The 13,917-nt window shown below is 50.3% G+C and overlaps 1 protein-coding gene across 2 annotated transcripts in view; it reads left to right on the forward strand.

The window, feature by feature from the left end:
• Nucleotides 1-219: 219 nt before the first annotated feature.
• The window catches only part of LOC144891844 (low-density lipoprotein receptor-related protein 5-like), a 108,041-nt gene continuing 94,343 nt past the window's right edge, over nucleotides 220-13,917 (forward strand). For both annotated transcript variants that reach the window (XM_078776662.1, XM_078776660.1), the window contains exon 1: nucleotides 220-429. The gene's annotated coding sequence lies outside the window, so the exon portion shown is untranslated. The remainder of the gene's footprint in view (nucleotides 430-13,917) is intronic.

Genomic DNA, 13,917 nt, shown 5'->3' on the forward strand with positions numbered 1-13,917 from the left:
AGACGTGAAGGCCGGTGAGAATGTTCAATTGATTTAACGGTGTAGACGGATTTATATTAATTTTTAGCGTAAATATGAACGGATCTACCTTCGGGATACGGATGACGGTATGAGCACACTGGAAAACGTACGTGGCATATGTGAAGCGCACGCATCGCAAACAAAGAGGAGTTAAGAGTCAGCATTTCGAAGTGTGCGCGCACAGGTCTGAAAGTAGTTCTCGAATGTCAGAGCGGCGCGGAATCACTCCGCGCTATCGCGCGGCTGCGGCTCTTACTCGGCTGTGCTGGTGGAGTCCGGAACCGAGGATGAATGTCGGCAGCTGAAGGGAAACCATGGGCCGGTTATCTCCGGGGCTCCTCTTGTCTCCGCAACAAGTATTCCAATTACTACTGCTGGCCTCGTTCGTCGCGATCACCGCGCACGGCGGTAAGACGCCGTGATCGGAGCTTTGTGCTGTTGTATCCACCAGGCGAGCGCTGGGCCCTGGGCCCGAAACTCCCACACACACATTCATGTCATTGTTAGATCCTCATAATACGGTCGTCTTGGCTTCCTTCCGGTGGATTCCTTTCTTCAAACTCATTCCCGCTTATGTTCGTGGCGTAAACCACTACCGTCACCACCACCACCACCCGTCACCACCACCACCACCACCACCACCCGTCACCACCACCACCACCACCCGTCACCACCACCACCACCACCACCACCACCCGTCACCACCACCACCCGTCACCACCACCACCACCCGTCACCACCACCACCACCCGTCACCACCACCACCACCCGTCACCACCACCACCACCCGTCACCACCACCACCACCACCCGTCACCACCACCACCACCACCCGTCACCACCACCACCACCACCCGTCACCACCACCACCACCACCCGTCACCACCACCACCACCACCCGTCACCACCACCACCACCACCCGTCACCACCACCACCATCCGTCACCACCACCACCACCCGTCACCACCACCACCACCCACCACCCCCCGTCACCACCCCCGTCATCCGTCACCACCACCGTTACCCGTCACCACCACCGTTACCCGTCACCACCACCGTCACCACCACCTGTCACCACCACCGTCACCCGTCACCACCACCCGTCACCACCACCCGTCACCACCACCGTCACCCGGCACCACCACCGTCACCCGTCACCACCACCGTCACCCGTCACCACCACCCATCACCACCACCCATCACCACCACCCGCACCACCACCGGCACCGTCACCACCACCGTCACCACCACCGTCACCCAACCCCTTCCAATCCATCTCCTCTTTTATTTTTCCTTATTCGACACATTCCGTTAATAGCAGAACGAAAGTGCTACTTTATACACCTTTACACTCTTCACTCTCCTTCGGACCCCTTTACACTCACTTCACTCTCCCTCGGACCCCTTTACACTCACTCTTCACTCTCCCTCGGACCCCTTTGCACTCGCTATTCACTCTCCCTCGGATTCCTTTACACTCACTCTTCACTCTCTGTCGGACCCCTTTACACTCACTCTTCACTCTCTGTCGGACCCCTTTACACTCACTCTTCACTCTCCCTCGGACCCCTTTACACTCACTCTTCACTCTCCCTGGGACCCCTTTACACTCACTCTTCACTCTCCCTCGGACCCCTTTGCACTCGCTATTCACTCTCCCTCGGATTCCTTTACACTCACTCTTCACTCTCTGTCGGACCCCTTTACACTCACTCTTCACTCTCCCTCGGACCCCTTTACACTCGCTCTTCACTCTCCCTCGGACCCCTTTACACTCACTCTTCACTCTCCCTGGGACCCCTTTACACTCACTCTTCACTCTCCCTCGGATTCCTTTACACTCACTTCACTCTCCCTCGGACCCCTTTACACTCACTCTTCACTCTCCCTGGGACCCCTTTACACTCACTCTTCACTCTCCCTCGGATTCCTTTACACTCACTTCACTCTCCCTCGGACCCCTTTACACTCACTATTCACTCTCCCTCCGACCCCTTTACACCCACTCTTTACTCTCCCTCAGACCACTTTGCATTCTTCACTATCCCCCGGGCCCCTTTGCCCTCTTCAATCTCCCTCGGACCCCTGTACACTCTTCACTTTTCCTTGGACCCCTGTACATTCTTCACTCTCCCTCGGACCCCTTTTCACTCTCTCGGACCCATGTACACTCTCCCTCGGACCCCTGTACACTCTTCGCTGTCCCTCAGGCCCTATAGACTCTTCCTGCTCCCTTGTTTTATGTTCGGCAATTTTTTAAACATCAATCTTGTTCTTATAATTGAATGGTTTATATATTTTTTCACAGTGAAACTGATTATTTATTAATTATGGAGCTTTGCATTCGTGTCAAACGGAATTAGTTGTGAGTACCTCTCTCACCTTCCCACCAGACGTAATCAAATTTACCTTTTGTACCATACAGGGATAACTTCTCCAAAATGAAGTTTATTGCAACTTGAAAAATGAATCAGAGGGAGTTTCTTCTTATAAACCTGAAAACCTTCTTTTTCTCTCACACTTTTAGGGTCTAGCTCGATCATTGAGAAGTACATGATCACCTGCACCTGATCTATAGTCATACAGCCATTGCATAAGATTACTTGTACCTGGGGTGATTATGGTTCCCATTATGGATTTTTCTTGATGCTAAAAGTGTTATTCTTTCCCTTGAATGATCACACACTCCAGGGTTGAATATTATTTGCTTCCTGTACCTCATTTTTTGTTTAGATCATCAACTTTGACCGGGTTTTGTCTTCTTTATGGCCCAGATTATTGTCACCTACTTGTCGGGTTGCCGTGGGTTAGGGTTCCGGCGCAAGGTTTTTTTTTTTTTTTTTCTTTCTTTCTCGGAACTGCCGTCCAGATCCAGCATTTGAATGTGGCAGGATTTTGGAATTTGTTCAGGGTTGATACCAGTGATGAGTCTTTACTCCTCGTAGGTACATCTACTCTTCACGAAGCACGCGGTGGGACCTTTTGACTTCCACCATTGACCGGCTTTTGCAAACGGATTAACGGTCTGATACGTTGATATGTCACGCCACATGCTACACACAAGCCAGGGTGACGGTTTATAGCCGGGTGGAGATTTGAACCGAGTTTAAACTCCTCGGATGCATGTGTGAACACCTCTCAGGTATCCTGCCATCCCTTGGCAGAATAGGGCAGAGTCTCGAGTTATAATCATTGCAGGTATACGCCAAGGAAGTTTGCGTCTTTGAGCTGGCCGGCACCACGTACCTTGGTGCTTGCGAGTTGCCAAAGCGTATGGATAAAGTCAACAAACCATGCACAGCTCACCTCCCTTCCCCTTTCCTCGCCCGTGGTGACTGAACTCCTGAGCAAATAGGAGCTCTTTGTGTTTTCATTGGGTGAGAGTTTGAGCTCTTTGGTTGGTGTTTTTTTTCTTTTTTTTTTCTTCAACTACTGTATAATTTTTCTTGTAATGGAATGTCGTGTGAAAAGTTGAACAAGTTGGGGATTAATAGTTCTGCATTGTTTTAAATATATATTTTTTGGAATTGGATGTCATAAACATGGCTGAAATAATTACCTCTGCCACAAAAGGTGTATGGCGGTTGTGTTTGTTGAGTTGGTTGTGTTAGCGTACCAAACCTCTGGTTGTTTGTGGGCAGGTTATCTCAAAAGGTTGTGGACGGATTCAGCCGAAACTTGGTGGACAGACAGGTGGGGAGTGTGGCAAGGAACAATTGATTATATTTTTCTGTGAAGATCTGAATCTGCCATGGGACAAGAGAACTTAAAAAAAAATTTTCAAGTGATTCTTCACCATTGAGTGATATGGCAAAAAACGGTACATGACAATATTTCAAAAAGTCGTGGTCGACTTGTGACAAAACTAGGTGGTTGAGTTGGGTAGGTGACAAGAACAAGTTGATTAGATTTTGCGTATAATTATTTAAAAATTAATTGCATTCGAGTCCGTTTGTTACTTGTCAAAATGTTTTTTTAAAAATGCAATTATGTTGATCACTCCGGTTTGTTTGTGTATTTGTCTGTCCGCTCACTTATACTTGCCTGCAGGTCACCATTTTTAACCGATCTTCACAAAACCTCACCAAATGGTAAGAGTTCGTGATCCAATAAAATCCTATATATTTTTGAGGTCAAAAGGTCAACATAGGCCAAAGGATGGTTGACACCATCGATCACACCATCCTCCTCACCCGACTTGAAACCACCTTTAACATTACCGGCACTGCCCTCTCTTGGATTAAATCATACCTCTCTGACAGACGTCAGTTCATCTCCATCAATAACTGCAAATCCCCCACTGCTCCCCTCCCCCAAGGTGTCCCCCAAGGTTCAGTTCTTGGCCCCCTCCTCTTCATCCTTTACTTGTCCCCCCTCGGTCACTTAATCCGCCGTCATGGTCTCCAATTCCACTGCTTCGCCGATGACATCCAGCTTTTCATCTCCACCAAGTCCATCTCCACCACCACCCACTCTATCCTGACAAACTGCATCACTGAAATAAAATCCTGGCTTCAAATCAACTTCCTCAAACTTAACTGTGATAAATCTGAAATAATCATCATTGGCCCAAAAACGCTCACCAAGTCCACCCATAACTTTGCCCTCAACATCGACGGTTTCCCAGTATCCACCTCCCCTCACATCCGGAATCTTGGCATCATCTTTGACCAAACCCTCTCCTTCGACAAATACACTAAACAGATCACAAAGACAGTTTTCTTTCACCTGAAAAACATCGCCCGTCTCCGTCCATCCCTCTCCTCCGTGGCTGCAGAAACCCTCATCCACGCCTTCATCACTTCCCGTCTGGACTACTGCAATAGCCTCCTTTATGGTTCACCCTCAACAATCACCAATAAACTCCAATACATTCAGAACTCCGCTGCCCGTCTACTCACCCATTCCCGGACCCGTGACCACATCACCCCCGTCCTTTACAAGCTTCACTGGCTCCCCATCTCCCAGAGAATCCAGTACAAAATCCTCCTCTTGACCTACAAAGCCCTCCATAACCTGGCCCCATCCTACCTGGCTGACCTCCTCTCCAGACGCACTCCCACCCGCAACCTCCGCTCTGCTGGTACCAACCTCCTGACCCCCCCCCCCCCCATCCGGGCCAAATTTAGATCCTGGGGGGACAGGGCCTTCTCCATCGCTGCTCCCACCCTCTGGAACTCGCTACCTCACACCATCAGAGACTCCTCACTCACCACATTCAAAACATCACTCAAGACCCACCTGTTCAACACTGCATTCAACATTTAACCCACAGCATCTAACCCCTGACTATCTCCTCTCCTTCTCCCTCCTTTGTGCTTTGAATATTTCCCTATTGATTCTTCTTTTTTTGCAATTGTTTTTATGTTTTGCTATGCATTATGTTTTGCACTCTGTCAAAGCGTCTTTGGGCTTCCTGAAAAGCGCTATATAAAATAAACGCATTATTATTATTATTATTACTAGGGCATGCCCGTACGTGGGTGCCCGTTCCTTGCCAAAAAAAAAAAAAAACGCTACCCGTACGCTCTACCCCGCCCGTACGCCCGTACGCCCGTAAACAAAAAAAACAACGCTCTTCGCTTCCGCCCTTCGCTCTGACTGAATTGGGAGAAATAATGCGCATAAGAAATCGAGAAATTATTATTTTCTCCGGAAGAAATCGAATTACGAACCGTAATGGCGCACGCGCTCGGCTCAGCTCGCTCTCACATCGGCCACGCCTACGCAACAACGCGTTCTGTGATTGGCTGCCGGAAGTGCAGTCTTCACTGTCCGGAAGGTCGCATATCGCAGTTACGATGAATCGCAAATTAGTTTTAATTAGTTTTAAAACATAGTTGAACGCCAACATAGTTTGCCAACGTGAAATAAATGAATACGCTCTCAAATGTGCCGTCCGAGGCAGAGTCTGTTCGCCACGTTCGGCACACGTGATAGCTCGCTGCTCTCTGATTGGTTGAATCGTTTTTTGGACATAGCTCGGTAATTACTTCTCCGATTAATATTGTTGCGAATATGGCATTTGGCCTCCATATCCGCTTGTAAATATTCCCCTATTTCCCCAATACTCCCCAACTATCCCCAATCCCCCATTCCCTAGTCCCATTGCCTGTAAATAACACTCTGTAGAACCGACCTTCCCCTTTTTCCCCCATTAAATGTCGTGCCCAGGTACACCGCATCTCACGTAGACAACTTTCGGACATCTTGCTAGTTATTCTTAGTCTATGTCAGTTAAGGACTCGTTTCCATTAATTATGACTCTTCGTTGCACCAGAATGTGATTGTATGGCACCAGTAGTGAGTTTAGGACCTCCCCTTACCTCCTCCCATCTTCCCCATGAAACAACAACAACAACAACAACAATTACAACAACAACAACAACAATTACAACAACAACTACAACAACAGAGGGGCGTGGCGCGGCGTGCGGGGAGTGTGCGTCCTCACACCGGCTCGGTTAGCCGCCATGACCATGCGCTCCGACGGGGTTACCACGAAGGGGCTCCCTGTCAGCCCTCGTCAAGGGCGGAGCCGGTAACCCCCCCGCACGCACCCAATGAGAAGCAACGAGCCGATTCCAGCTGGGGCGGAGCTAACGAGCCGAGGGCGTGTCACTCCCCGCCGGATATACGCGGCGACTTACCGGATGTGAGGTCAGATGCGCCTGAACTACGGAAAGCAGAGGAAGCCACCGCCACCCCCAGCGCGACGATACCTCCCCGCATCTTTGGACCGGACCGAACCGGGTCGATTCTGCCCTGAGCCCAGGTGCACCTGGAGCCATCGATACCCGCCTTTCCTTGCCATCAATCCCCGTGTGAGTCAGCCTTGTCCCGTTTATCTGTCGTCTGTTGGGGTTAATATAAGTGTGTCTAAGTGCCTGTCTTTCTATGATGTCCCGCTTGTAGTTGTAATCTAACCTTCCGCCTTAATATAACCTCCTCCGGAGGTCTTGAGAACTGAACCCTTGGTGTCGTGTCATTTTAATCCAGCCGTGTGTCTTTTCCTTCATTGACCTAGCGTAGCGCGACTCGGCAACGTTCGAGCATAATCGGGTAAACTGTGCAGACGTGGTCATACCAAACCGCTCGGTAAACTAACATCCACAACCGCGTCTGTAACAATTGGTGTCGAGGAGTGGAATTCGGACCCGGGACTAAATTTGTTAGGCCCAAACTTTGGGAGGTAGAATCGATCCGGAGCGCGTTTACTGCGCTCGACGAAATTATAACGGCGAAATTTGATTTTGTTATACGGAAATAAAAACCCGAATTTTGAAAGTCGCGCTATGGCAGACCAAGTCGGCTGGGGTCCGGTAGTGGAGAGTGAGGCAGGGTCGGTCCAGGACCAAATTGAGGGACGCGAGGAGAGCGAAGCAGCGAGGGTAGCAGACGCACAAAATGGCGCCTCGCTGGTCACCGCGCCCGCGACCGTGGCAGCGCCCCTGGTGGATTCGAACCTTTTCCTCCTGCAAATGAGGGCCCTTATGGAACAAATGGTGGGAATGAGGGCTGATAGTGAGCGGTTGGGAAACCAAATGGGGGTAATGGGAAACCAAATGGGGGTAATGAGGGACGAAGCGAGGGGTACCAGTGAGGGGTTAGACAATAATTTTAAGGGATTAGACAAGAAATTTGGGAAGTTAGACAATAATTTTGAGGAGTTAGACAAGAAATTTGGGAAGTTAGACAATAATTTTGAGGAGTTAGACAAGAAATTTGGGAAGTTAGACAATAATTTTGAGGGGTTAGACAACGGGATAAAAGAGGTGAGAAATGGGTTAATAGGGTTAGAAAACAGTATGGAAGGCAAATTGAGGGACATGAGGGACCAAGCGGAAAGGGAAGTTAAACAAATGGAGCAGCAGATAGAGGGGGTCAGAATGGGGGTAGAAACCAAACTGGATGCTCACAGGGAGGAAATGGAGCAGATGAGGGTGGCATCTGGGCAGGAGATGCAAGTGATGGGAGAGGAGATCAGAAGAGGAGTGAGTGAGGAGGTCGGAGGAGTGCGCGAGGAGGTGAGGCACTGTAAGGAGCACATGGAGAAGGAGGTGAGAAAGGGGACTGTAAAGTTACAAGGGGGCATAGAGGTCCTGACGCAGGAGGTGGAACAGCTGACAGAGGGACAAAAAGAACTAACGGACCAGGTAAAGAAGAACACAGCGGTAATAGGAGGGTTAAAAGCGACACAAAATGACCTAAAAAATGACTTGGTAGCGACGAAGAGGGAATGTCAGATGGTACGTGAGGGATTGACAACGAGGTTGGACGAGGTGATAGAGGTAATGGAGACGAAGGACCGGCAGGTGAGGACGCACATGGAAACGGTCAAGGTAGCCTTAGAGGATGAGCTTGAGGAGACGTACCGGGGAATAAAAGAGGTGAAGCAGAAACTAGAAGAAGTGGAAGAAGGGATGAGCGAAATTAAGAAGCGACGGAGAGGGGATAAGAAAGAAATAAAAGAGGAGATAAAAGAATTGGTCCAAAGTCTGTGTTTGGATCGTGATGATGTGCTCATTAACCGGATGAGGGATTCGCAGGTGATGGAGGAGAAGCGAAGAGGAAGAGGACCCGGTGTAAGTGGTGACCAATATGGTCGTGCGTATGATGCGCCAGGTGATTTAAGAAGCTTGGGGGTCGAGATGGACCCGGGTGTTCGTGAGAGGCCGTTGGTGAAGTGTGCGACAGGTCTGGTGTGCGAAAAAGGAGGTGTGCAAGAAAGTCCGACTCTGGGGTGTGTGAGGAAAAAGTGCGTGCCAAGGAGTGAGGATGCTGGCGAGAGTGAGTCGGTCGTAGCGCGTGTGCGAGGGAGCACATGGAAGCGCGGTGTGGTAAGTGTTACAGAGGGTGTGACGGGAGAGTGTGCGCAGGAGTGTGCGCGAGAAAGGTGTGTGACGAACAGGTGCATGAGGAAAGAGTGCGCTGTCAAGAGTAAGGGTGAGTGCGCTGTCAAGAATGGAGGTGAGAGTAGTGAGAGTGACAAGGAGAGTGAGTTGGTTGTGACAGGTGAGCGAGGATGTACACCTGGGATGGAAGGATGCACACCTGGAATGGTAGAGCGTGTGTGGGAATGCACGCTGGAATTGGTAGTGAGGCACGTGGTAGGATGTGCGAGTGAGGGCACACCTGTGATTGTCACAGAGGAGGTGACCGAGGAGGGGGTGCGAAGAGGTGTGTTGGTGAGGTGTGCTACCAACGAATGTGTGCCAAAGTGTTCGGTGGTCAGGTGTGTGACCAAGGCTGTGAGTGGAATGGGTGTACCTGGGTGTGTAAGGAAAGGTAGCATGGGAACGGCTGGATGTGTGAGCAAGGAACGGGCTGTGGGGTGTAAGAATCCAGGTGAAGCATCGACGTTAGACGGGTTAGAGGTTAGAGCGACTTTTAGCCGAAGCGGGCCCTCGGTGCGTGCTGGGCCTCGCTTTGAACGGCCGCGTCCGTGCTCCACTAGGCGGAGCGGGCAGCCCGATAGAAAGGGTCGTCATGGCGACCACTTTTTGTTGAGGCAGTCCGGCAGGTCGAGATCGGGACATTGGATGGCTCCACGCCGAGATGGTGCGTGGGATCTCGGCCCGGGTAAGCCCCCGTCCCTGCACCGAGTGCCGGACGCATCCAGCCGCTGGCACAGAACAACCCGCATTCATGGCTTGGCTTTACGAAGCCGGGCTTTGGACAGGAATTGGCGCACCGAGAGGCATTAGTGAGTAGACTGGGTGATGAGGTTAGTGTTCTGGACCCAAAATTAGAGAAAAACAAAATTTGATGATTGGCAAAGGATTGGCAGTAATGATTGGCAGATGATGGGCAGTGATTGGCCAAATTTTTAATTTGTTGAAATTTGATGTGCAAAATTGGTAGTGAGAGACCCCCGATGTGGTGGGATGGGAAATCCACCATCCCTCACAGAGTGGGGGCAAAGGAGCAATAGCTTATGGGGTGTATGGCAGTGAAAACTAGCCCGGGTGGGTTAGGTTATATTGATAGGGCCCTAGAAGATGACATTAGGTGACGTTAAGATTAGTTAGTGACTGATACCTGTAGTGGGGACGCAGGTAGTTTAGTATGGATGATAATGACGTGGGAGCGCAATAGTTTAAAGGGACGACTGGGAAGCGCAAGTTTCAGAGGGGAGTAGTTAGCTGAGATGATGCCGTGTGTGTGAGGATTGAACAGGTGAGGATCGAACAGGTGTGATTGCACAGGTGTGCAACTGGACAGGTGTGTGGAGCAGTGTGTGAGTAGTGAGTGTTGTGGATCAGCGCGAATGCGCTTGGGGAGAGAAGGGTGCAGGTGGCACCAGGTGTGAGAGCACAGGTGTGCAAGTAAAGGTGGTGTGGAGAGAGTTGGAGTAAGTGGTACGGAGTGGTGTGCATGGTGCGAAGGTGTGGATGGGGGAAGAGTGGACCCCTTTCACGAGTACCCGGGGCGGGTAGTGTAAGTGTTAGGTAGAGGGTATAGGTAAATTGTGGTTGGATATTGGCATTTGTGGTGCGGTTGCAGAATGGTGTTGTGGATGGGTGCATTAGTGTCGTGGAAATGGCTGGGCGTGTAGCCTGTTAGTGTGTGTAGTTGGTTGGGCACTCCACCACTGTGAGGATGTCGGCCAGGTGAGGCCGCAGGTGGGCTCTGGGAGCCGGTAGTTGTGGATGGGGCCCGAGGATCCGGAGGACGGACCCGGGTAGCCCAGTGCCAGAGAGGGCACCGAGTGGGGAGAGCGCCAGAGGGCCTTCCCCAGGTAGTTAGGTTAGGGTGAGGAGCAGGTAAGCTCGGAGGCAACTGCAGTGGTGGAGGTGTGCAGGTGGGTAGACCCGCTGGGAGAGGTACACGCCACAGCCCAGAAATTGTGCGAGGGCACCGGGAGATGAATCGGGGGAGTGAGACCCCAAATTGAAAAGCACCACAGTTTGGCCAATGGGAATTGGTTTTTAGAACCCATAGTGTAAGAGGGCCAATGGTTTGGCCGGAGAAAGACCCCGGGTAGTGTAAAGTTGTTAAAGTCATTTAGGAAATAGTTAGGATTGATGAACCTGTCGCACCATACGCAGCCACTTACCTGAGGTGATGATGATGACTCCACACCTTGTTTTCTTCGTTCTGTGCAGGAAATGAGGATTGCTGTGGATTTGTGAGACGCATCACGACGTGGATGAGACATTGGGGTGATTCCATCTCTCCCTCCCTAGGAGGGACTGATGATGAATTGGTAATGGCAAATTATGATGTTGAGTTGGAGATGGCAAATTATGATGTTGAGTTGAAAATGGCAAATTTGATTGGTTAGGAGGGAGAGAAGACGAATTTGGTATATGGGAGGAACGGGGAAGACAGTAGGGATGTTTGTTGATTTGTAAAGTAGATGTTTATGGGTAGTGTTGTGTTTTGTGGATACAGTAAGGGGTAAGGGAGGGGCCATGTAGGTTACCTGGTGGGGGGGGGGGAGCGTACGGTAGGAACGTACCTGTCTCACCTGGTTCCCATGTGCCCCCAGTGTGCATCATCTTATATTGCGTGCACTTTTGCGCCCTTACCACCTTACTCACTTGTCTTCTTCTTTTGTCTCCCACCTCCGAGGATCTGGCTTTGGGGTAGAGAGAGAGGAGAGAGAGGTGCTGGCTACGCAGTTGTGGGCCTGCACTTTCGCTGCTTGCTGCCTGGATCGATACACCATATGGACCGCAATGTTTGTGGCCACCCACAATGGACCGCAGTTCTTTTGCGGCCAAGCACCACCCATGGATGGACCTATGGGTCAACGTGGCACCTATGCCATACAAGGTGAACCACTAACAGTTGGCCCCCTGACGGTCACAATAGAGAAATGGACGCGGTTGGCGCCTTTCTTTATTTTTGAAAGAAGTAAGAAGGCCAAGTGCACCACACGAAGGCAAGACCAGCGGCAGAACATCGGCCGGCTGCGACACCACACAATGATTTATAGACACTTTATTGGTGCACCGGATGGTGCTGACTGTGTGATGGGGTGGTGCTTTTGATGCTTGGAAGGGGTGCTCTGCACATTATTAAAGGCCGTAGGCCACAGAGCACTCGTGTGTTGGTGTATCGATGCTGGCATGCGTGCTCTCTCTATGCATAACATCTGCATGTGTTCCTCCAGAAACAGGTCCTGGATCGTAGTGTAAATAGCAGCGTAGTCGTGTAAATAATGCTCCCTACCGGCTGTATGTTTAGTTTGCGAATTCTTTCCGGATTCGGTTATCCTGTGGGTGTGTTTCTGAGAGGAGAAGGGTGCAACGTCGCAGGGGGACATATTTACTCATTTGTGAATATCTGTAAAACTGTCGCACTCAGGGTAGAGTTAATAGTAGAGGGAACTACATCTGCGTGCCACACTAAAATAGGTAAAAATTTATCGGGTCGGGACGCCCCGAGGGTAGAGAAGGGTGCAATGTTGCGAATATGGCATTTGGCCTCCATATCCGCTTGTAAATATTCCACTATTTCCCCAATACTCCCCAACTATCCCCAATCCCCCATTCCCTAGTCCCATTGCCTGTAAATAACACTCTGTAGAACCGACCTTCCCCTTTTTCCCCCATTAAATGTCGTGCCCAGGTCCACCGCATCTCACGTAGACAACTTTCGGACATCTTGCTAGTTATTCTTAGTCTATGTCAGTTAAGGACTCGTTTCCATTAATTATGACTCTTCGTTGCACCAGAATGTGATTGTATGGCACCAGTAGTGAGTTTAGGACCTCCCCTTACCTCCTCCCATCTTCCCCATGAAACAACAACTACAACAACAACAACAACGACAACAACAACAATTACAACAACAACAACAACAATTACAACAACAACTACAACAACAGAGGGGCGCGGCGCGGCGTGCGGGGAGTGTTCGTCCTCACACCGGCTCGGTTAGCCGCCATGACCATGCGCTCCGACGGGGTTACCACGAAGGGGCTCCCTGTCAGCCCTCGTCAAGGGCGGAGCCGGTAACCCCCCCGCACGCACCCAATGAGAAGCAACGAGCCGATTCCAGCTGGGGCGGAGCTAACGAGCCGAGGGCGTGTCACTCCCCGCCGGATATACGCGGCGACTTACCGGATGTGAGGTCAGATGCGCCTGAACTACGGAGAGCAGAGGAAGCCACCGCCACCCCCAGCGCGACGATACCTCCCCGCATCTTTGGACCGGACCGAACCGGGTCGATTCTGCCCTGAGCCCAGGTGCACCTGGAGCCATCGATACCCGCCTTTCCTTGCCATCAATCCCCGTGTGAGTCAGCCTTGTCCCGTTTATCTGTCGTCTGTTGGGGTTAATATAAGTGTGTCTTAGTGCCTGTCTTTCTATGATGTCCCTCTTGTAGTTGTAATCTAACCTTCCGCCTTAATATAACCTCCTCCGGAGGTCTTGAGAACTGAACCCTTGGTGTCGTGTCATTTTAATCCAGCCGTGTGTCTTTTCCTTCATTGACCTAGCGTAGCGCGACTCGGCAACGTTCGAGCATAATCGGGTAAACTGTGCAGACGTGGTCATACCAAACCGCTCGGTAAACTAACATCCACAACCGCGTCTGTAACAATATGAAACCTTGAAAAGGCACATCCTCGGGTCCCCAGCAATATACCTGGCAAGTTTAAAGTATATCGGACCGGTAGTTGTCGAGAAACAGCGGTCACAGACAAACAGACATACATACATACATACATACATACATACATACATACATACATACATACATACATACACACAGAGATTACTGGAATTATAGATTATAGATAGATTATAAAGGTCGACCACTTTTTTCGAATTTCTAAAATTCTCAATTTTCATCCGATTGACTTGAAAATTGATGGGATTTACATATCAGTTAACTGAATTCAACCAACAACTATTTTTCAGACCAACATAGGTCACAAGGTCA

The sequence above is a fragment of the Myxine glutinosa genome, chromosome 1, assembly GCF_964187855.1.
Source record: "Myxine glutinosa chromosome 1, kmMyxGlut1.1, whole genome shotgun sequence".
In the NCBI taxonomy this organism is placed as follows: Eukaryota; Metazoa; Chordata; class Myxini; order Myxiniformes; family Myxinidae; genus Myxine; species Myxine glutinosa.